Below are 20722 nucleotides of genomic sequence, written 5' to 3'. Positions count from 1 at the left end.
CCTGGCCAATCGGTGTGCTCCATCCTCCCTGGCCACCGTGATTGGCTCAGGACTGGGGCTGTGACCAATCGGGGCCCAGGGCCGGACCTCAGGCTGGAATCAAGGGAGGAAGAGGAAGTGGAAGTTCCGCCAAAAGGGGTGTGGCCGGGTGAAGTCAGGCTACAGCGGTGGAAGCGGCGTGAGGTCAGCCTGGGGCAGTTGGTGGCTTTCCCGCGCCCGTCAGGGCAGAGCCGCCGGCCTGAGAATGAGGGCGCTGCTGAGCCCAGGGTCTGAGAGCGCCGGTTCCTGCCGTGGTCCCGGAGATCCACCTGAGACCTGAGCGAAGCCGTCTGCCGGTGAGTCCTCTCCTGCTTGTCTGTCAGCTTGTTTGCACCACGCTGGGTTTTCTGTCCAGCTGGCTAAGTGGAGACCCTGGAAATGCACGTGTGTGGGTTTTGGCTGGCTTCAGGGAAGAAATGCCAGAGGACACTGGGAGCCTCCAGTTTAATCTGGATTCAGGTCATATCTCTTGAAAGTGAAGTGAAGTTCCTCAGTCGTGTCCGACTCTTGCGACCCCATGGGCTCTACATTCCATGGAATTCTCCAGGCCAGACTGCTGGAGTGGGTAGCCTTTCCCTTCCCCAGGGGATCTTCCCAGTCCAAGGATTGAACCCAGGTCTCCCGCATTGCAGGCAGATTCTTTACCAGCTGAGCCACAAGTGAAGCCCGAGAAGACTGGAGTGGGTAGCCTGTCCCTTCTGCAGCGGATCAGGATTCGCGACCCAGAAATCAAACCGGGGTCTCCTGCATGGCAGGAGGGTTCTTTACCAGCTGATCTATCAGGGAAGCCCAGGATCTCTTAAGGCCAGCTAGTCATTGATATGTCTTAAGGCAAGCTACTCATTGTAGGGTTCCCCTAATTAGTCTTCACAGGATTAAGGTAGCAACCTGCTAAGGTAGCAATCAATGTCCTTTTTCTAGAGGACAAAAGCGGGGCTCAAAGGAGGTAACAGAGCTACAGCAAGGAAGTGTGTACCTAGACAAAACCCCCAGGTCCTGCTGTTAGAACTCAGGGGAGCCATATGGTGTGGCTTGTCCATGTGACAGGGGCTAAGGCGCCCAGCCCACACTGGGTACTGTGGGGACCTGACTTGGTAACTGCCGTCTGGCAGCTCTGAAGCTGACAAAAGCAGTTTGCACTAAAGAGAGGAAGGACACCTCCTTTCATCCACCCCACCACACCCTCGGGGTACTGCCACACCCTGCCCCCTTTCTCTGGCTTTGTGAGGGAATGAGTCACGCTCATGTGACCACATTGGCTGTCCACTTTTCACGGGCTACCAACTGGAGCTGCTACAGGAGAGGCCAAGAGCCTTTGTCCCTGAGTACCTCTCTTTCCTTTGCACCGTGGGGGCCCTCCTCCACACTTGCACACCAGAGGCCTCCTCTGAGACACGCAGGGACCCTCGCTCAGTTTGCAACAGGTTGCCTCCGTGCCTGTCCTTTCAATGCCTCCCTCGAAACTCAGAACCTAGCCCCTTTGTCTACTCGCGGCCCACCTGGCTGCCATGGGAGGGCCAGAGCTTACAATGAATCCCAAGCTCAGATCTGACAGGCGGGAATCTGTGTATAAAGGACCTGATTATTCACGCTGTACAGGCTGTAGTAGGCTCCAGGGATCCGTAACCAGGGCTTGGGCCATAGTGACTCCACAGCTGTTTTAATGCCTGCAGAGGGTTCTGCCTATAGTGGGGGTGGGGTGAGTCTCCTGAGGTTCTGAAGGCCAACTTTTTGCAGGTTCATGGTGCACAGAGAAGAGAAGGCGGAGTCCTTCCCTGGAGGTGGTCACAGCTCATGGATGAGCCAGACAGGCAGGCAGGGCACAATAGCACCTGAGCTGCCTTCATGAGGAAATGGTGTGAGGGCAGAGGAAGAGAAGCAGGTCTGCTCCCTCGTGTGGTGCCCAGGGCAGGTTGTCACCAGACTAAACACTTAACTATGGAGATGACCATCACTGCTGTCTGCAAAGGCTTTACACTGGCATGTGTCTTCATCTAGCGGTCAGGCCGTCTCTAAACTACACTGTCCATGGGCATGGCCTCTTCCTTGGAACTTGCCGTGTTTCGTCTCTTCCTTACTGAACATTCGTTTCCAAGAGGGTTTTTGGGCCACAAGATTGTTGAGTTTTCTCTAGCTTTGCCTCATGAGGAATGCTTTTCCGGTTGTTGGTGTGGTTTGTTTTTCCAGCTCTCTTTCTTGGGTTATTTTGTGAATTGGTTTCTGCCAGAGGAAGAGCTCAGAATTTGCCTTCTGGCTGAGATGTGACACTCACAGCAGCAACGCCTACCTGGATATTATGACCACATTTGCCGAAAGGGCTTTGTTATGCAGAAGACCCCTTGAAAGTACCTACCCTGTCCTTTCAGATACCCAAAGGCTATTTGCAATGAAATAGAAAACAATAACGCTCAACTTTAGTCTTACAATCTGTGGGGAGTCAGAAAAATCCCCTGGAGAAGGGAAACACTAGCCATTCCAGTATTCTCGCCTAGAGAATTCCATGGAGCGTGTAGTCCATGGAGTCGCAAAGAATCAGGCAAAATCTGATGACTGAACAACAACAATGAAGCTTCATCACTCATCAAACAGAGACAACAACAGTATTTACACAACTGTGTGCATGTTCAGTTGCTCCTTCGTGTCCACCTCTTTGCAGCCCTGTAGATTGTAGCCCCCAAGATCCTGTATCTGTGAATTTTTCAGGCAAGAATGCTGAAATGGTTTGTCATTTCCTCCTCCAGGGGATCTTCCCAGCCCAGGGATTGAACCCAAGTCTCCTGCATCTCCTACATTGGCTGGCGGGGTCTTTTCTGCTGAGCCACCTGGGAAACAAGTCATTACATCACTGGGTTATCCTAAAGTACTTAGTGTAGAGTCTGGCTCTTGGGAAATTCTCACTGGTAATGTGAATATTCAGTCATCTATCATTATTGCTCATAGGATCATGGAATGGCCATGCTCACAAAAGGGAAAGAAGAGCCTTTCCAAGTCCAGTGAAATCCTTCGCCACACATATCTTTTTTAAAACTTGACTTTGAAATAAATACCAAACATAAAGACATTGGTTATGGCCACCAGAAAAGATGGAGTTGTACCAACAAGTGAGGATTCTTCTCCAAGTTCCAACATGCATGTGTTGTTTGCCTGGCACCACCCACACTTCTGTGACAGCAGCTGGGGGTCCTGCAGCTTAACTCAGTGTGGACACTGCCTATCTGCGGGTAGTGCCAGACCCCACAGGTTAAAGGCCCAACCCTATAAGACCCTTGCCCCACTTGAGACATCATTTGCAAGCCCAGATGGTCACCTACGCTCTGACCCACTGGCCACCCGTTCAGAGGTTCTAATGACTTTGGGTTCTATTAATTGGTAGAGTGGCTCACGGAACTCAGAGAAACATGTTGCCTACTAGATCACAGCTTTATTGTAAAAGGTACTAAAACTCAGGAACAGCAGATGGAAGGGGATGCACAGGACAGAGTGTGTGTGGGGGAGGCACGGAACTTCACGCTCTCCAAGCCCCGCTTTCCCCAAATCCACATGTGTTCATCAACCCAGAGCTGTCCAGACCCTGTTTGGTGGTTTTTCTGGAGGATTCATCACACAAGCACAATTGGTTAAATCACTGGCTGTTGGTGATTGCTTCGACAGGAAGCCCTTCTCGCGTTCCCAGACATGGTAGTGGGGAGGGACCGGAAGTTCCAATCCTCTAACCATGTGGTTAGTTCCCCTGGCAAAAAGCCGCCCCCCTTTGGAAAAGAGGCACTCTCTGAAAAGTCATCTCATTCACCTAACAAGAGACACCTTGACTGCTGTCCCCACTTAGGAAATTCCCCGAGTTTTAGGAGCTCTGTGTCAGGACTGGGGGGCAAAGACCAAAAATGTATTTCTTCTTATGAATACAAGTCACAAGGTCACAGTGACCCCAAATTTCAGTGATAATTTGGTACTATAGTTTTAAAAGGTTTTCAGCAGTTGATTGGACCTTTTTTAAAAAAAAATGTTGGGGCCACACCTCAAGACATGTGGGCATCTTAGTTCCCCAACCAAGGATTGAACCCACACTCCCTGCATTGGAAGGCAGAGTGCTGATCACTGGACCACCAGGGAAGCCCCTGATGGGCCCTTTTTTGATGAGAATGCTCCTGTGGTGTAAACTAAAGGGTTCAAGATTTCAAAAAGCTGGAGCTGAGCATGAGCCATCTTCTTATGCTGTCTTTAGATCATAACCGACTTTTCCATGGCCCTTGCAAGCCTGAGCTTTCCCCTGAGATGAGTCAGGCCCCAAGCAGCCTGTTGCCTTCCCCTGCTCGAGACCAGAGTCTATTCGGGGGCCGCTGGGCGCAGGCAGCATGCAGGGTGTGCGCGGGTCCACGCCAGCGGGATTAGCGAGAGATGCCTGGGATGGCTCATTGCCGGGTGTGCTCTGATTACAAGAAGTGAGAGGGTTTGGGGAACAAGATAGCCTCGGAGAGAGCCCAGCCACACAACCTTGCCCACTGTGAAACAAAATTGTGCTGCTTCCCCAAGGAGAAAGAAATCCATGGACTCCTTTGAATAATCAACGACCCCCAAAAGATGAAGAGTCTTAAAGTGGGATTCCTCAGCCTTGGCGTTGCTGGCATTTGATATGTTGCAGCATTTGTAAATACAACCGAAAATGTCCCCAGATGTCACCAGTGTCCCCCGGACCCCAACATTGAGGGCCAGCTGGACAGGCTGGACCAGGAGCAGGGATGAATGAAATGAAAGTTGCTCAGTCATGTCCAACTCTTTGCAACCCCATGGACTATACAGTTCATGGAATTCTCCAGGCGAGAATAATGGAGTGGGTAGCCTTTCCCTTACCAGGAGATCTTCCCAACGCAGGCATCGAACCCAGGTCCCACATTGCAGGCGGATTCTTTAGCAGCTGAGCCCCAAGGGAGGCCCAAGGGAAGACCAGGAGCAGGGATGGGAGAATGCAAAAGGACAGTGAAGCAAGAGAAATGGGGGCAGAGAAGCAAGTCCGCCCTCCTGAGACGTCTGCTGGCCCGGTCATCTGCAGTTGTGACCAGGTCACGGGGGCTCAGAGGTGTGTGACCCCCTGTGCTCCCCCAGGGCCAGCGGGTGTGTGAGGCTGAGCTGCTCCGGGGGAAGCGTGGGCCTCAAGCCCCACACAGATGTGCGGCGCGAGCCTTTCTCCCGAGTCAGGAGGTTTATTGTTGAGAAGACTTCCCGTGATGAACAGGGGAAGACCGGCCTGGCTGAAGTCGCGGTCAAGGGGTGGATCTTTTTTTGTTGTCGTTTGCTGTGAGGCTCAGGCATAAAAACTTTTATTAGAGAAGTCATGATTATGTATAGATGTGTGTAATTTTGATCTGATATTCAAATATTCAAATGTTTTCTCTTTTAGTTTCTCAGCTCAGTTCAGTTGCTCATTCGTGTCCAACTCTTTGTGACCCCATGAACAGCAGCACTCCAGGCCTCCCTGTCCATCACCAACTCCCAAAGTTTACCCAAACTCATGTCCGTTGAGTCAGTGATGCCACCTAAGCATCTCATCCTCTGTCGTCCTTTTCTCCTCCTGCCTTCAATCTTTCTCTACATCAGGGTCTTTCCAGTTGAGTCAGCTCTTCGCATCAGGTGGCCAAAATATTGGAGTTTCAGCTTCAACATCAGTCCTTCCAATGAATATTGAGGACTGATTTCCTTTAGGATGGGCTGTTGGATCTCCTTGCAGTCTAAGGGACTCTCAAGAGTCTTCTCCAAGACCACAGTCCAAAAGCATCAAGTCTTCTGCGCTCAGCTTTCTTTATAGTCCAACTCTCACATCCATACGTGAGTACTGGGAAAACCGCAGCCTTGACTAGATAGACCTTTGTTGACAAAGTAATGTCTCTGCTTTTTATTTTTTTAATCAGCTTACTCATTTTAGTTGGGGGCTAATTACTTTACAGTACTGTAGTGGTTTTTACCATACATTAACATGAATCAGCCATGGGTTTACATGTGTTCCCCATCCTTAACCCCCCTCCCACCTCCCTCCCCATCCCATCCCTCTGGGTCATCCCATTGCCCCAGCCCTGAGCATTTGTCTCATGCATCGAACCTGGAATGACGTTCTGTTTCACATATGATAATGTACATGTTTCAATGCTCTTCTCTCAGATCGTCCCACCCTCACCTTCTCCCTCAGAGTCCATAAGACTGTTCTATGCCTCTGTGTCTCTTTTTCTGTCTCGCATATAGGGTTATCGTTACCATCTTTCAAATTCCATATATAGGCATTAGTATGCTGTATTGGTGCTTTTCTTTCTGGCTTACTTCACTGCGTATAATGGGCTCCAGTTTCATCCATCTCAATAGAACTGGTTCAAATGTATTCTTTCTAATGGCTGAGTAATATTCCATTGTGTATATGTAACACAGCTTCCTTATCCATTCGTCTTGTGATGGACATCTAGATTGCTTCCATGTCCTGGCTGTTATAAACAGTGCTGCATTGAACATTGGGGTACACGTGTCTCTTTCAATTCTGGTTTCCTCGGTGTGTATGCCCAGCAGTGGGATTGCTGGGTCATATGGCAGTTGTATTCTCAGTTGTTGAAGGAGTCTCCACACTGTTCTCCATAGTGGCTGTACTAGTTTGCATTCCCACCAACAGCGTAACACCCTCCAGCATTTATTGCTTGTAGACTTTTGGATAGCAGCCATTCTGACTGGCGTGAAATGGTACCTCATTGTGGTTTTCATTTGCATTTCTCTAATAATGAGTGATGTTGAGCATCTTTTCATGTGTTTGTTAGCCATCTGTATGTCTTCTTTGGAGAAATGTCTGTTTAGTTCTTTGGCCCACTTTTTGATTGGGTCGTTTATTTTTCTGGAATTGAACTGAGCTGGTAGATCTTAAGGACACAGAATATTGGGAGTCCCAGATGGGGCTTCTGATACTGACGACCACAACCTGGGGGCTGGGGGTGGGGGAGGCTTAAAACAATACTAATCGATTCTCTCCCAGTTCTGGGACCAGAAGTTTATTGTATTTTCTTTATTTTTATTAAATTAGGTTATTTATCTATCTTTTAACTTTACAATACTGTATTTGTTTTGCCATACATTGACATGAATCCACCATGGGTGTACATGTGTTCCCCTTCCGAAACCCCCCTCCCAGCCCCCTCCCCATCCCATCCCTCCAGGTCATCCCGGCGCACCGGCCCCGAGCACCCTGTATCATGCGTCGAACCTGGACTGGCGATTCGTTTCACATATGATAATTGACATGCATCAGTGCCATTCTCCCATATCATCCCGCCCTCGCCCTCTCCCATAGAGTCCATGATACTGTTCTATATATCTGTGTCTCTTTTGTTGTCTTGCATACAGGGTTATCTTTCCGATTTACTAAATTCCAAGGCGTCAGCAGGACCGGGCCCCCCGACCCGGGCTCTGGGGGAGCGTCACTTCCAGCTCTTCCAGTTTCTGGGGCTCCAGGTGTTCTTGGGTTTGGGGCCACGTGCCCCCAGCCTCCGCTTCCTACTCACATGGCCTCCTCCTCTCTGTGTGTCCTTCCTCTTCTTATAAAGACACCCAGCATTCTGCATAAGGCCCAGCTAATCCTCTATAACCTTATCTAACTTGATTTCATCTGCAAAGACCCCATTTCCGAATAAAGCCCCCCTCGCAAATATGAGGAGTTGGGATGTGGGTGTCTCTTTTGGAGGGCACCATTCACCCATCCACAAAGCTGGGCCTTTACACATGAGCGGTTATCCCAGGAGTGGGGGGAGTTCACGCAGGACCCCTCGAAGTACAGCCATGGGTGGGGGAGGCATGGCTCGTGGTTGGAAGGCTGAGCGGGGCAGGTGGTCTGGTGGGAACCAAGCTTTGAGCTGGCTGCCTCGGTGCAGGGTCCCGGGGTGTGCATGGAAGCCCCTGAGGTCGTCAATACGCAGGTTCTGACTCAGCAGGTCCAGGTGGGCCCCACACTGCGCTTCTCACCTGCTCCCAGGGTGTATAAACTGCTGAGCCTGGTCCACGCTTGGAGGTGTGAGGAGCGTGCAGTCCTGTTTCCCAGGAGCCGTCAGAAACGTCCCCAAGGAAGGCCCCTCCCCAGTGTCCACTCAAGTCCCCGATCCCCTGTCCAGTGCCCCTGAGGTACCCCAGACAGAGGCCCGCACACCCCGCTGGGTGCCCCGGGCCAGGAACCCAGTGGAGGGGGAGGGGCGGGCCTGGAAGAAACGTGCTCATGGCTCCGTGTGTGGGGCGGATGGAGGCTGAGCCCGGCCGACGGGCTGTGCTCACAGGTGACCCACTGGCCCCCGCCCCCCGCCAGGCACTGTGATCCCAGGGGAGCTCAGCTTGAAAACTGCTTCCCCAGCCACCCAGAGGAGGGGCCCTGGTTGTCAAATTAGGATCTGACAGCTTGATCCAGAAGACGGCCCCCGAAGTCAGTTTCACACATGAGGGTCCAGGAGGGGGTCATGTCAGAGACCCCTGGGACAGCAGATAGGATGGAAACGGTGGGGGAAGGTCCTGGAGGCAGGCAGCCCAGGCCTGCCTTCTGCAGGAGCGCCTCTTCTGCCCACCCCCCACTCCTCTGTCCCTCTGATGGCGTTGGGATCTGAGCCAGGGATTCCAGGAAATGGAAAAGAGCAGCTTGTGCGCCAACATGTTTCCCTGTACCTGAAACCCATCAGCATTTTTCAAGTCCAACCTCAAAGCCAGGGCGTTATTGATGTCCTAGGAATGTCTTTGTAAGCCTTCCAGAGTGCGGGCGGACACCCGGGCTGGACTCGGGAATTGAGGCCCAGGGAGCAGGCCCGGAGGTCTGGCGTCTGAGGAGCCCCAGACTTTCTGTGCGAGGGAGGACTGAAAAGCCACTCTCTGGGGCTGCCTTTCCTGCCTCCAAGGACGATAGCCTCCCCTACCGCGTTTGGGCTGAGAGTCATCCTGGGCTGGGAAGCGCTGGCTGGGAGGTCATTTTTCAGAGGCCATTGCCCAGGGGGCCCCGCGCCCAGGGAGAGCTCCCACACTGCCTGGGAACGTCAAGGCGCCCTCCACACGGCTGTTCTGTCACGTTTGCTCTGTGGGAGGGAGCTCGCGAGACTAGGCCTGTCTGCACCGTGCTCGGCTCCTGCAGGGAGAACACCGTGGGCCTAGGGGCCCCAACCGGCATTTTTCTCCTGGGAAGGCCACACGCGGAGCGGCCCAGCAATGCCTTTGGAGCCATCCCGTGGCTGTTTGCTTTCGTCTGCCGGAGCTAGCTTTGCTCCCCTCAGCGGCGTTGGACAGGGCCGGGGTAGGCCCGCCACCCCTCGCCGGGGGCCCCTGGGAAGTGCGGGCTGGCCTTGGCCAGGGGACACCGGCATGGCACACGGACCTCTCCGCCATACTCACCTGGCCTCCTGCCCCATGGGAGGACGCGTTGCCCTAGGACTATCTTTGCAAGGCTCCCAGAGTGCAGGCAGTCACCCGGGCCTGACTCGCGAATTGAGACCCTGGGAGGAGGCCCGGAGGTCTGGGATCTGAGGAGCCCCACACTTGCTGGGCGAGGGAGGACTGAAAACCCACTCTGTCGGGCTGCCTTTCCGGCCTCCAAGGAAGATAGCCTCCCCTGCCAACTTCGGGCTGAGTGTCACCCCGGGCTGGGAAGCACTGGCTGGGAGGTCATTTTTCAGGGGCCATGGCCCCTGGGGCCCCGCGCCCAGGGAGGGCTCCCACACTGACCGGGAACTTCAAGGCACCCTCAAAAAGGCTGTTCTGTCACGTTTGCTCTGCAATACTAGGCCTGTCTGCACCGTGCTCGGCTCCTGCGGTGAGAACACCGTGGGCGCCCGCCTGCATCCCGGGACTTTCTCCTTAGGCTTTTAGTTACATCATTTTGCAAGAGGTACGGACTGACATATGCAACACTTAAAAAGACGTTAGTTGAAATTCTTGTTTTATATAAGGCCTGTGCTGATCTACAGATCTTCCTTGGTGGCTTGCTAAGTTGCTTCAGTCGTGTCCGACTCTGTGCGACCCCATGGACTGCAGCCTACCAGGCTCCTCCGTCCATGAGATTTTCCAGGCAAGAGTACTGGAGTGGGGTGCCATTGCCTTCTCCGCCCTGGTGGCTTAGCGGTAAAGAAACTGCCTGCCAAGGAAGACACGCTGGCTTGATCCCTGGGCGGGGAGGATCCCTTGGAGAAGAAAATAGCAACCCATTCCAGTATTCTTGCCTGGGAAATCACATGGGCAGAGGAGCTTGGAGGCTACAGTCCATGGGGTCACAAAGAATCGGACATGAGTTAGCGACTAAAACAAACCACAGTGCTGATTTGTGAATACGATGGCCATGAGCCAGGTTCCCTAATTGTCTTCCTTTCCCTTTTCGTGTTGTTTCCAGATGGGGGAAATCAGGTCATTGGCAGGCATCCCCCTGGAGTGATTGCAGCGTCTCTGCTGGTGTTTCATTCAGCATTTGGAAAGATCTGGAAAGTCATCTGTCCCCCTTCCCTAGCCAACAAACCTCTGACAAATCTGTAGTCAGTTTCTTTCATGACTTGCCTGTAAGAAAGAATTGTTCTGATCCTTTAGAAGCAAGATTTTGCTACATTTGAGCAGTAGTTTTGGTAAAGGACTAATTTAGGGTTGCAAAAATATAGATGTCATCTATGTTTTGTCTCTGCCTCAGCATTACTGACTCATTCCTTTATGAGCCCAATTGATACAATAGTTTACAGAGATTCACAAGAATGCTAACATTTCCACTTAACAGAGGAAGACAAACGGGCTGATGCTGCTGTTTAGTCACCGAGTTGTGTCCTACTTTTTGTGACCCCAGGTACTGTATCCCGCCAGGCTCCTCTGTCTATGGGATTCTCCAGGCAAGAATACTGGAGTGGATTGCCATGCCCTCCTCCAGGAGTTCTTCCTGATCCAGAAATCGAACATGCGCCTGCCTCATTGGCAGGTGAATTCTTTACCACTGAGCCATCAGGGAAGCCGAAAGCCATACTGGGACAGAGACAAATGCAAACAGCCCCCAAAGCAGCTCATTTCCTCTTTCGTCTTGGCAGCTCTGCACAGGGCCGGGTCGTGGATCTGAGTTTGCTCAAAAGAAGAGTCAAGTGACCCTGCCGCTGGGCTACGGAGGCCCCCCTTTCATGACAACCCCCTCACCCCAAGCATTTCTCTCATTTCTTCTTTGCTGACATGTCCCCCTCCGCCGCCGATCACACGTGGCAGTATATCACTGGGTGACCCGCTCTACCTTCATGGCGTGCCACAGCTCGTGGGCATCATATGAGGGTGGGGGGTACATGAGGCCGACCATGACGTCCTTGAAGTGATTGGAAAGCTTCTCCTTCAAGTCCCCAGCCAGGTCCTGTGCAGGGAAAGCAAGTACTTGCATTACACCACTTCCCAAGTTTGCGGGGAAAATGGGATAATTGCAGAAAGTCTTCTAGCAGGATTCCCTTCTCCTTGCCCCTTCACATAATAGCTAGTTTGGTTTGGATTCACACGTGTGTACATGGGTTACATGAAAGGATGGACTTGAGGGTTTGAAAATGAGTGATGTGGTCATACCTCCACGCCAGACGTCATCTGTATGGATATTCTAGTTACACAATCACAGAACCATGATCCTTCTTTAATCCCAACACAACCCCTCTTCTGAGCCTATAAATGAAAGTTAAAATCTGAAAAGCTTAAAATAAATAAAAGTTGAAACTGAAAGCATTTCAGTAGGGAGTATAATAGTTTTGTGTGGAATTAATGAAATATTAGTCCTTAAAGAAAATATGCATTTTATCATTATAGCAGTGTCTTTTAGTAAAGAGTTCCGGTTATACTGTTGCCAAAAAGCTTGTGTAAATGAGTTAAGTAAGCAGTCTTGGAACTTTCTTCAAATAGTCACCTGAAAAAGAAAAACAAGCATGCTAGATTTTAGCCCTTGAAATACAGGTATAAAGGCGTGAAACTGATGGTTTTCCTTTAGTTTTCATTTCACTCATATAGAGTAGATGTTTAAAAACAAAAAATATGCACAATTTATGTTTTCTAGGGTTATAAAGACATCTGAAAGATTTTTTAAATGTACCATTTCTTGTTAAAATGTACAGTATATATTCAGTTATATGTTAAAATATGCAACAGTTTAGTTATGAGATGATTCACTAAGATAATTCAATAAGGCACAATAAGCTTTGTTACAGTACAAAACAAAATTGTCATAATTTTCATTTTATTTGCTATAATCTGGCAGTATATTTCCTGTGTTTCTTTTTTAGCAAAAAAGGCATCAGCCACAAGGTGTTAATTGGCAACACAGAGAATGTTTGCTCAGGTCAAGGCAGTTTGTCTAATGTCTGGAGTTGTGGCTGGTCTTGGAGTATATATAAGACTTATAAGATCGCCTCCTCATGGAGCTGGTATTCCAGTCAATTCCCTCATCTTTTGCCATCAACTGTTTCTAATTTCTGTAACAGACTGTCCTGGTGTGCTGTCAGGAGGCAGGCAAAAGCAATGATAAAGCCGTTGTGAACACATGAGCTTGTGAAGACTTTGTTCTCCTGCCCACATGAGCTCAGCACATCGTTTTGAAGGAAAGGCAGCAGTGGAGTCAGTGGGTTTTTATTTCTACTTTTTCTCAGACAAGATGGTAGGAGCTGGAGAAAAACAACACACGATCTCTGTTTTCAAGAGGATCCACATCCATAAACATCCCAGACATAATGCGAGTGAAAATGCGAGCTAATGCTTTGGAAGGCTCTGGTCATGATTTTTCACATCATAAGATCCTAAACAGTAGTTCAAGAGGGTTCTAAAAATTCAGGTAAGAGATGAGAATGGCCTTACAGGCCTAGGGACACAAGACAGTCAGACAAGAGAGAAGTTACTTTGGGATGGGTGTTCAGAAGTCACTTCTGATAGTTAACTTTATTCACTTTTGCTGGGCCATTAACATTGTTCTAGATGTTTCTGTGAAGGTGTTTTTAGATGATTTATGTTTTTAGATGATTTACGTTTAAATCAGTGGACTTCAAGTCAAGCGAATTGCCCTTCACAGTGTGGGTGAGGCTCCTTCAGTCAGCTGAAGACTTTCCCTCAAGAGTTCTGCCAGCAGCTGGTCCTTGACACTGGGCTCCTACCCCCTCTGAGCCTCCAGTTGGCCTGCGTCTCGGCTGGCCTGCCCTGTGGATTGTGGCCTGTCCACCTCACAGTCATGTAGCTAATCCCTCACATCGCCCTCCTTCTCGGTGGCAGTGGGCATCCTTCTGACAGCGAGGACTTTGCATAGTCAGAACAGCATGAGGGTGACACGTTTCCTGCGGCACGGCTCATGACTTGTCTCTCGGGTGAGTTTACTCTCCCACTGCAGCAAAATCAACTGCGAACTAATAATAAAGATGGATCTGGGCAATCCCAGATACTTTATTTAGTGAACCTGAAAATGTAACACGTCACAATATGTGACATGCAGCTGAGACAGTGATTGAACATCCATTTTAGCTTTAAATATTTATATTAGAAGAGAAACAGGCAGTCAATGACCTAATCTTCCACCTCAAAACTAGAAAGAGAAGAATACATTAAATCCAGTATAAGAAGGGAGGAAATGACAGGGTGGAGTGCAGACTGTGATGGATTAATGTAACTGTATTACACATGTATGAAACATATATTCATATATTTTAAATTTTAAAAAAGGGAGGAAATGAGAATAAGATCATATTTCAATGAAATAGAAAATAAATACTTAAACTGTCAATGAAATCAAAACCTAATTTCTGAATGTTAATAAAATTCTAATTAGACTGAAAAGAAAAAAGAAAATGCAAAAATATTGGCAATGTAAGAGTAGCATATACATATAAAACAGAAAAAAAAAGTCGCATACACAAATACTACAGATATTGAAGGAAAAAAGAATATTATGAACACATTTATACCACTATATATATTTTTAGTTGAAATATAATTTATTTACAATGTTGTGTTAGTTTCAGGTGATTCAGATATATATATATATATATATATATGTTTATATGTTCTTTCTCATAATCTATCTCTTAGGTTATTACAAAATATTGACTAAATTTCCCTGTGCTATACAGTAGGTCCTTGTTGTTTACCTATTTTATATATAGTGATGTGTTTATGTTAATCCCATCCTGCTAATTTATCCCCCCCTGTTCTCTGTGCGTGTGAGTCTGTTCTCCATGCGTGTGAGTCTGTTCTCCGTGTGTGAGTCTATTTCTGGTTTGTAGATAAGTTCATTTGTGTCATATTTCAGATTCTACATATAAGTGATATCATACAGTGTCTGTCTTTCTCTATCTGACTGGTTTCACTAAGCGTAATGTTCTCTGGGTCTCTCTATGTTGCTGCAAGTGGCATGATGTCATTGCTGTTTATGGCTGAGCAATGTTCCATACGCATACCACAGACACATTCCACATCTTTATCCACTCCTCTGTCTATGGACACCTAGGTTGCTTCCACATCCTGGCTATTGTGAACACTGGGGTGCGCGTGTCTTTTTGAATTATGCCATCATCATAAAGCCTGAAATACTCAGCACCTGTAGGTCATTCCTGTCACCTGGCTGCTGCATCCCTAGGGACCGCCTGTGGCTGTGTCACAGACAGGAGAGCAGAGCTGAGGCTCAGTTCCCTTCTGCACTCCTGATGGGAATAGGAATGGTGCAGCGTCTACGGAGAACAGCATGGAAGCTCCTCAGAAAACTAAACATACAACTACCATATGACCCTGCGATCCCACTCCTGGGCATATATCTGGAGAAAAAGATAAAGATACACCACTATAGTTGAAAATTTAGTTGAAAAGTATAAATTTGTTGACAGCCACATATTACAAAAATAGGACAAGGAGAATTTCCAACTCAATCTAAATTTCCTTATATTAACGAAAAACAAAACCAAACCAGATTCGCAAGTAATCCACCCTCTTTAATCTCTAGACCCAAGTGGAGTCACTTCATAACATCTATGACACATTTTAATGTAGAAGTAAAATCATCTCTACACAGTATTGTGTAGAAAGCAGAGGGTGAAAGAAGACTTCTCAATTTATGCAACTATTATTGTCCTAATACCCCAATAAAAAAAAAAAATTAAATCCAGTGCTGTGCCTCGGTTTAAAGGGCGGCAGATGGAAACGGTAGAATCAGCAACTCTTTGCGAGCCTTCCTCCGGCCCTCAGGGCAGCTGATTGTTTCTTTAACACTGCAGCTCCACCCCTGAGTTTATTGCACTGGATGAATGACCATATTACATGAATGTTTGCCCCCCTCCCCAAGTCTGTCTCAGGCTTCTCAGGTGGCTCAGCGGTACAGAATCTTCCTGGCAATGCAGGAGAGGTGGGGTTGATGCCTGGGTCGAGAAAATGCCCCCGGAGAAGGAAGTGGCAACCCACTCCAGTCTTCTTGCCTGGGAAAGCCTAAGGACAGAGGAGCCTGGCGGGCTACAGTCCATGGGGTAGCAAAGAGTTGGACATGACTGAGCGACTAAACAACAAGAAACGGCTTTATCACAAATGTTGCCAAATTTGGCCGAGTGCTGAGTGGTCAGATGTGCAGAGTTTATGGTGTATACCCGGTATAAATGAACCTGTAACAAGTTGAAGAATGAAGGAATGAACGTGGGAGGAGAAAGCCCTGAAGTTACTGATTAAACGTAAAACATACAGGCAATGGCTTGGGCATGGCAAAATCCTCCATTTGATCTTCAGTCACTTCTGGGGTCCCTATCCCTCCCGAATATTCGTAACAGCATCTTCCCCTTACTTCACCTGTGATCGCTGTGGGCTCTGACCCGGAACACCTGCGCCGGTTCCACTGCCCGGTGAGGTTCGGTGCGGCCGCTAGATGGCGCTGGGGAGCTGCGCGCCGGAGCGCGGGGGTGCGCGGGTGCGTGTGTGCGCGTGGCTATAGCACACGGATTTGATAAGGGACCTAGAGGAAGCTGGAGCACTGCGGTGAAAAAGACTGCCGGTGGCGCCCGGGCAGGAGGTGGCCTGGGTTCAGCCCGGGCCGAGCGTCAGCTGCGAAGTGGGCGACTCACCTGTGTGCCCCGTCTGGTCTGTACAGTGAGGACGGCTCCCACCTCAGCGTTGAGCTTTCTAGACAATGTTTGCTCAGGTGAAGTCCTTAACATGTTTTCTGGCTGCTATGAGGCACTGAAAATGTCTTTTTTCCCAAAATATATTAGGTAATTTGCTGTAGGTTTAAAATGGTGGGTACTAGCTGTGTCCTCTCTCCCCTCTTTTTTCTCTCTCTCCACCTCATTAGTTGTCTGTTCCCTTATATATCTCACAGCCTTTCCAGTATCCAGTTGTCAGTGATTCCATGGTCTCTAACTTACGAATGCATCCCCAAATTGACGATTTCATGCCCAGTTACCGCTGCAGCCTCGGCCTTTCGTGGTCATCGCTCCTGCGGTCAGTGCCCAGGCCTCCAGAGCGCCCCGTTCTGCCCTCCCAGCGCACCTGGCAGGTGACCCTGGAACATGCACATCAGCTAGTCACTTCTCTGCAGAAAGGCCCTTCCCCACTCCAAACGCCAGGACGAATTACAGCTACGTTTGTGCAGCTCAGCTCAGAATACAGCAAAGATGCAGGTGTTCTGTGTGACGGTCTCCAGGGCGCTGGATGGGCCCGCGGTGGACACATCCCTGCCCTCACCTCCGGCCGCTGCCATCCCTGCTCCCTATCCGCTCCACCCCGCCGCTGGCTTCCTGCAGCTCCTGGGTCTGCAGGCCCCTCCCTCAGGGCCCCAGCTTCCCATTCCTGTCACCTGCATGTTCTTTTGTTGTCTGTGCTGGCTGCCTACTTCATAGAGAGCTGCCTGCTCTCATCACCGTTGACAGTATGCCCCAGCCGCAGCACTGTTTCTCGCCCGGCTTGATCTTTTCTCCAGAGCACTAGTTCATTCTAACATGATACGCGTGCGTGTGTGTGTGTTGCTTCAGTCCTGTCTGACTCTTTGTGACCTATGGACTGTAGCCCGCCAGGCTTCCCTGTCCTTGGCATTTCCCAGGCAAGAATACTGGAGGGGGTTGCCCTTTCCTTCTCCAGGGGATCTTCCTGACCCAGGGATTGAACCCGCATCTCTGAAGTCTCCTGCATTGGCAGGCGGGTTCTTTGCCACTAGCACCACCTGGGAAGCTCGCTGTAGTGGTGGCTTGTTTTTCAGGACATCAGAAGACAGTACTTTCATTAGGGAAAACAGATATTGAGTAACATGTTGAAGTAGCCAAACTTCTCAAGTTCAGAGCGGAGCCTTCACCTGCGTTGTCTAGTCAGTGTTTTAAATGCTCTCCGGAGGGACAGACACAGCGTTGCAGATGCAGTCTTCGCAGGGTGCCTTTCCGCAGCCTGCCTGCTGCTCTTTCCTGTTTGCCAAAGACTCGCCCCAAAGGGACTCCTTGGGCCTCACAGCCTGGGCCTAAACTAGGCTGATGAGTGGATGCCCTTCAAGTGGATCTATTGGAGCTGCAGGTGGGCCGTGTCGCAGCAGCTCCGACAGCTCCACTTCAGCTAAGAGTGACATGGTGGTTCCCTTTTCTGTCTTCCTTTCACCTTTACCTAACTGTGTGCGCTCAGGGCAAGACACAGGATGGCCAGCACTCTGCTTGTTGGAATATGTTTATAACTTCTATCACTTTTCCTGCTGTTGTAAAAAAATACTTGCTCTTGAAGCCATGTTGTAGACCTGTACCAAGTGTGACTTAGAAGTTGTCTTAATTCTGCCCACCCCAATAGTCATCGTGTAAACCCTCGGGAAATTTTATGTTACATTAGAAAAACACTTGTGCAAACTGCTTTGTCACTGTGCAGTGCTAAGTAAATGTTTAAAAAACGTATTTACTTATATTGACATGTAGTTGATTTACAATGTTGTATTAGTTTCAAGTATAAAGCAGGGTGATCCGTTATAGGTTGCTGCAAGATATTCAATAGAGTTCCCTGTGCTATACAGTAAAAGTGATATCATACAGTGTCTGTCTTTCTCTATCTGACTGGTTTCACTAAGCGTAATGTTCTCTGGGTCTCTCTATGTTGCTGCAAGTGGCATGATGTCATTGCTGTTGTTGTTTATTTGTTGCCGGTGTTGTTTATCGGTTTTATTTACAGTGGGATCTATCTGTTAATCCCAGACTCCTAATTTATCCCCCGCACCTTTCCCCTTTGATACCATATGTTTGTTTTCTATGTCTGTGAGTCTGTTTCTGTTTTCTATGTAGATTCATCTGTATTACTTTTAAGGATTCTATGTTTAAGTGATATCATATGGTATTTCTCTTTCTCTATTACTTCTTTTGGTATGATAATATCTCTGAGTCCATCCATGTTGCTCCAAATGGCATTATTTCATTTTTTTTATGGCTGAGCAATATTCCATTGTACATATGTACATATCACATCTTCTTTATCCATCCTTCTGTCATTGGACATTTAGGTTGTCTTAGATGTAAAAGTCACGTCTATTGTATGCTGCTATGGACACTGGGATGCATGTAGCTTTTCAAATTAGAGTTTTCTCCAGATGTATGCCCAGGAGGGGGATTACTGGATCATATGATAACTGTTTTTTTAAGGAATCTCCATACTGCTCTGCATAGTGGCTGTGCCAGTTTGTATTCCAGAATATTACTTCAGGTGAATTTGCCTCCTCTAGGAACCACTGTCAGATTGCCCAGCCCTTCAGCTGGGACAGACCTCCTCAGCCCAGGGGCATCTTGGGTCCCAGGTTCCACTGTACTGGGGAGAACTGCTCTGGGTCAAGGTCTGGAGTGACCGCATCCCTTACGCTGACCAGTGTGTCAGCGGTGTTCCAAGGCTCCTCTCGTGTGTCTCGGGACTAGTGTCAGCAGCTCGTCTAACGTAAAGTATCAAATAGTAAGAAGTATTTGTGAAATGTGCCCAGAACTGTACCTTATTCAGCAGCTAAGAGAGTAATTTCCTCTCATCTTTCTTACTCATGTTCATAAAAATCAATGGTTGGCATACAGGAAATCTATCAGCTCTCCCACAGGAAGGGAAAGCTGGCCTTGTCCAGGTAGAAGAAGTCATTCTGAACGTGAGCAGTGGGGGTCAGGAAGCCATCCCCAAGGTCCAGCAAGCTGACTGGGGGGCAGCCAGAGGAAGAAATGAAGGAAAAGGGAAATTTAGGCAGTTTGTCGGTGGTTTTTTTTTCCCTGTTAAGTGTACCCTAATGGGATTTTTTTCCCTCCTTTTTATTTACAGGCAGAGTGGACTTCTGTGAATGCAGTTCCTGTTCTGTATCAGACCCTGGCTGGACCCGGTCCCTGACTCCAGGAGGTGAAGGCTGAGGGGCGGGAGGTAAGGTCAGTCCGCACACCTGGCGTGGAGGGAGGGGCAGAGAGCCAGGCCTGTGCGCCGGCAGCAGAGGATGTGGTGTAGCAGTCTCGGGGGTGTGTGTCTGGGGTGGCCTGAGTGTGTAGGTCCCGGGGAGAGTGCACGGAGCCCTGGCCGCTCAGTTTGCAGGCCTGCAGGGCCTCCTCTTGATGCAGTGGGCAGAGCAGGAGGTGGCCAGCCCAGCTTGAGGGTCAGAGTGCAGATGCTGCGGATTTGGTGAGAGGGGTGGGAGGATGGATTGAATTCGGTGCACAGATGGGTATTTTGCGGGGGGATCGAGATTAATGCTCTGGTATTAAAGCGGGACAGTAGAGTTTTAGGTTTGGACTCCTCCTGCCTTCAGTTTAGGGATAGCCAGGGTAAGGTCCTGGGGCAGCAGCTTGGGGCGGGGCACCATTTCCACATCCATCTGGATACCACGTGGCGATGCCCAAATCAGAACCGTGTGAGCCAGGGACCCGTGGCAGTAAAAGTGACTAGGAGACTGACTAACTGACCTGATGGGATCTGAGAGCCGAGGGGCCCCACTAGGCTCCTCTGAGGGTCCTCAAGCTCTCTGGAGGCCTGGGGCGCTAGCACAGGGGGTCTGACCACTCTGAGACCTTGGGCGTGTGGTAAGGCCTCTTCCCTGGAGGATCCGGTGTCTGAGAAGGTGCAAACACCTCGTTTCTTAGTTTTTTTCTCGGTCTGTTTTAGGGCCATTTTGTAGAAAGTGATAAAGTATTGCTTTTACCCAAGTTAACCTCATCTATGAAAGGCACAGATGTACGTAAACTTTTGGGATATGAACTTACTGAAAATGACCTCTCTTACGGCAGTATGCATATTGCAGCAATATTCGTGACTGATGCTGCAACTTGTATAGCTTTTTTTTTTTAATAAATTTATTTATTTTAGTTGGGGGCTAATTACTTTACAATATTATAGTGGTTTTTGCCATACATTGACATGAATCAGCCATGGGTTTACATGTGTTCCCCATCCTGAACCTCCCTCCCACCTCCCTCCCCATCCCATCCCTCTGGGTCATCCCATTGCCCCAGCCCTGAGCATTTGTCTCATGCATTGAACCTGGAATGGTGTTCTGTTTCACATATGATAATATACATGTTTCAATGCTATTCTCTCAGAACGTCCCACTCTCACCTTCTCCCTCAGAGTCCATAAGACTGTTCTATGCATCTGTGTCTCTTATTCTGTCTTGCATATAGGGTTATCGTTACCATCTTCCAAATTCCATATATATGCATTAGTATACTGTGTTGGTGTTTTTCTTCGTGGCTCACTTCACTCTGTATAATGGGCTCCAGTT

The 20722-nt window shown here is 49.0% G+C and overlaps 2 long non-coding RNA genes across 4 annotated transcripts in view; one reads left to right on the top strand and one right to left on the bottom strand.

Annotated features, from left to right (window-relative positions):
- The first annotated feature begins 84 nt into the window (after positions 1–84).
- Positions 85–20722, top strand: part of LOC145506786 (uncharacterized) — a 107803-nt gene continuing 87165 nt past the window's right edge. For 2 of the 3 annotated variants that reach the window (XR_014054336.1, XR_014054338.1), the window contains exons 1-2: positions 104–335; positions 19279–19374. This is a non-coding gene — a long non-coding RNA (uncharacterized LOC145506786). Of the gene's footprint in view, positions 336–19278; positions 19375–20722 lie in introns of all 3 variants that reach the window. The other variant, XR_014054333.1, reaches the window with a different exon arrangement.
- LOC145506817 (uncharacterized) lies at positions 15540–16954 on the bottom strand. Its single transcript, XR_014054360.1, has 3 exons — positions 16826–16954; positions 15823–16531; positions 15540–15641 (listed from the first exon to the last, which is right to left on the bottom strand). It is a non-coding gene; the product is annotated as an uncharacterized LOC145506817 (long non-coding RNA).

This window comes from Giraffa tippelskirchi, chromosome 1 (assembly GCF_054371585.1).
Source record: "Giraffa tippelskirchi isolate mGirTip1 chromosome 1, T2T-mGirTip1v1.2.pri, whole genome shotgun sequence".
Lineage (NCBI taxonomy): Eukaryota > Metazoa > Chordata > Mammalia > Artiodactyla > Giraffidae > Giraffa > Giraffa tippelskirchi.
Note: the sequence above shows the minus strand (reverse complement) of the source record. Positions and strands in the feature narration are given on the sequence as shown.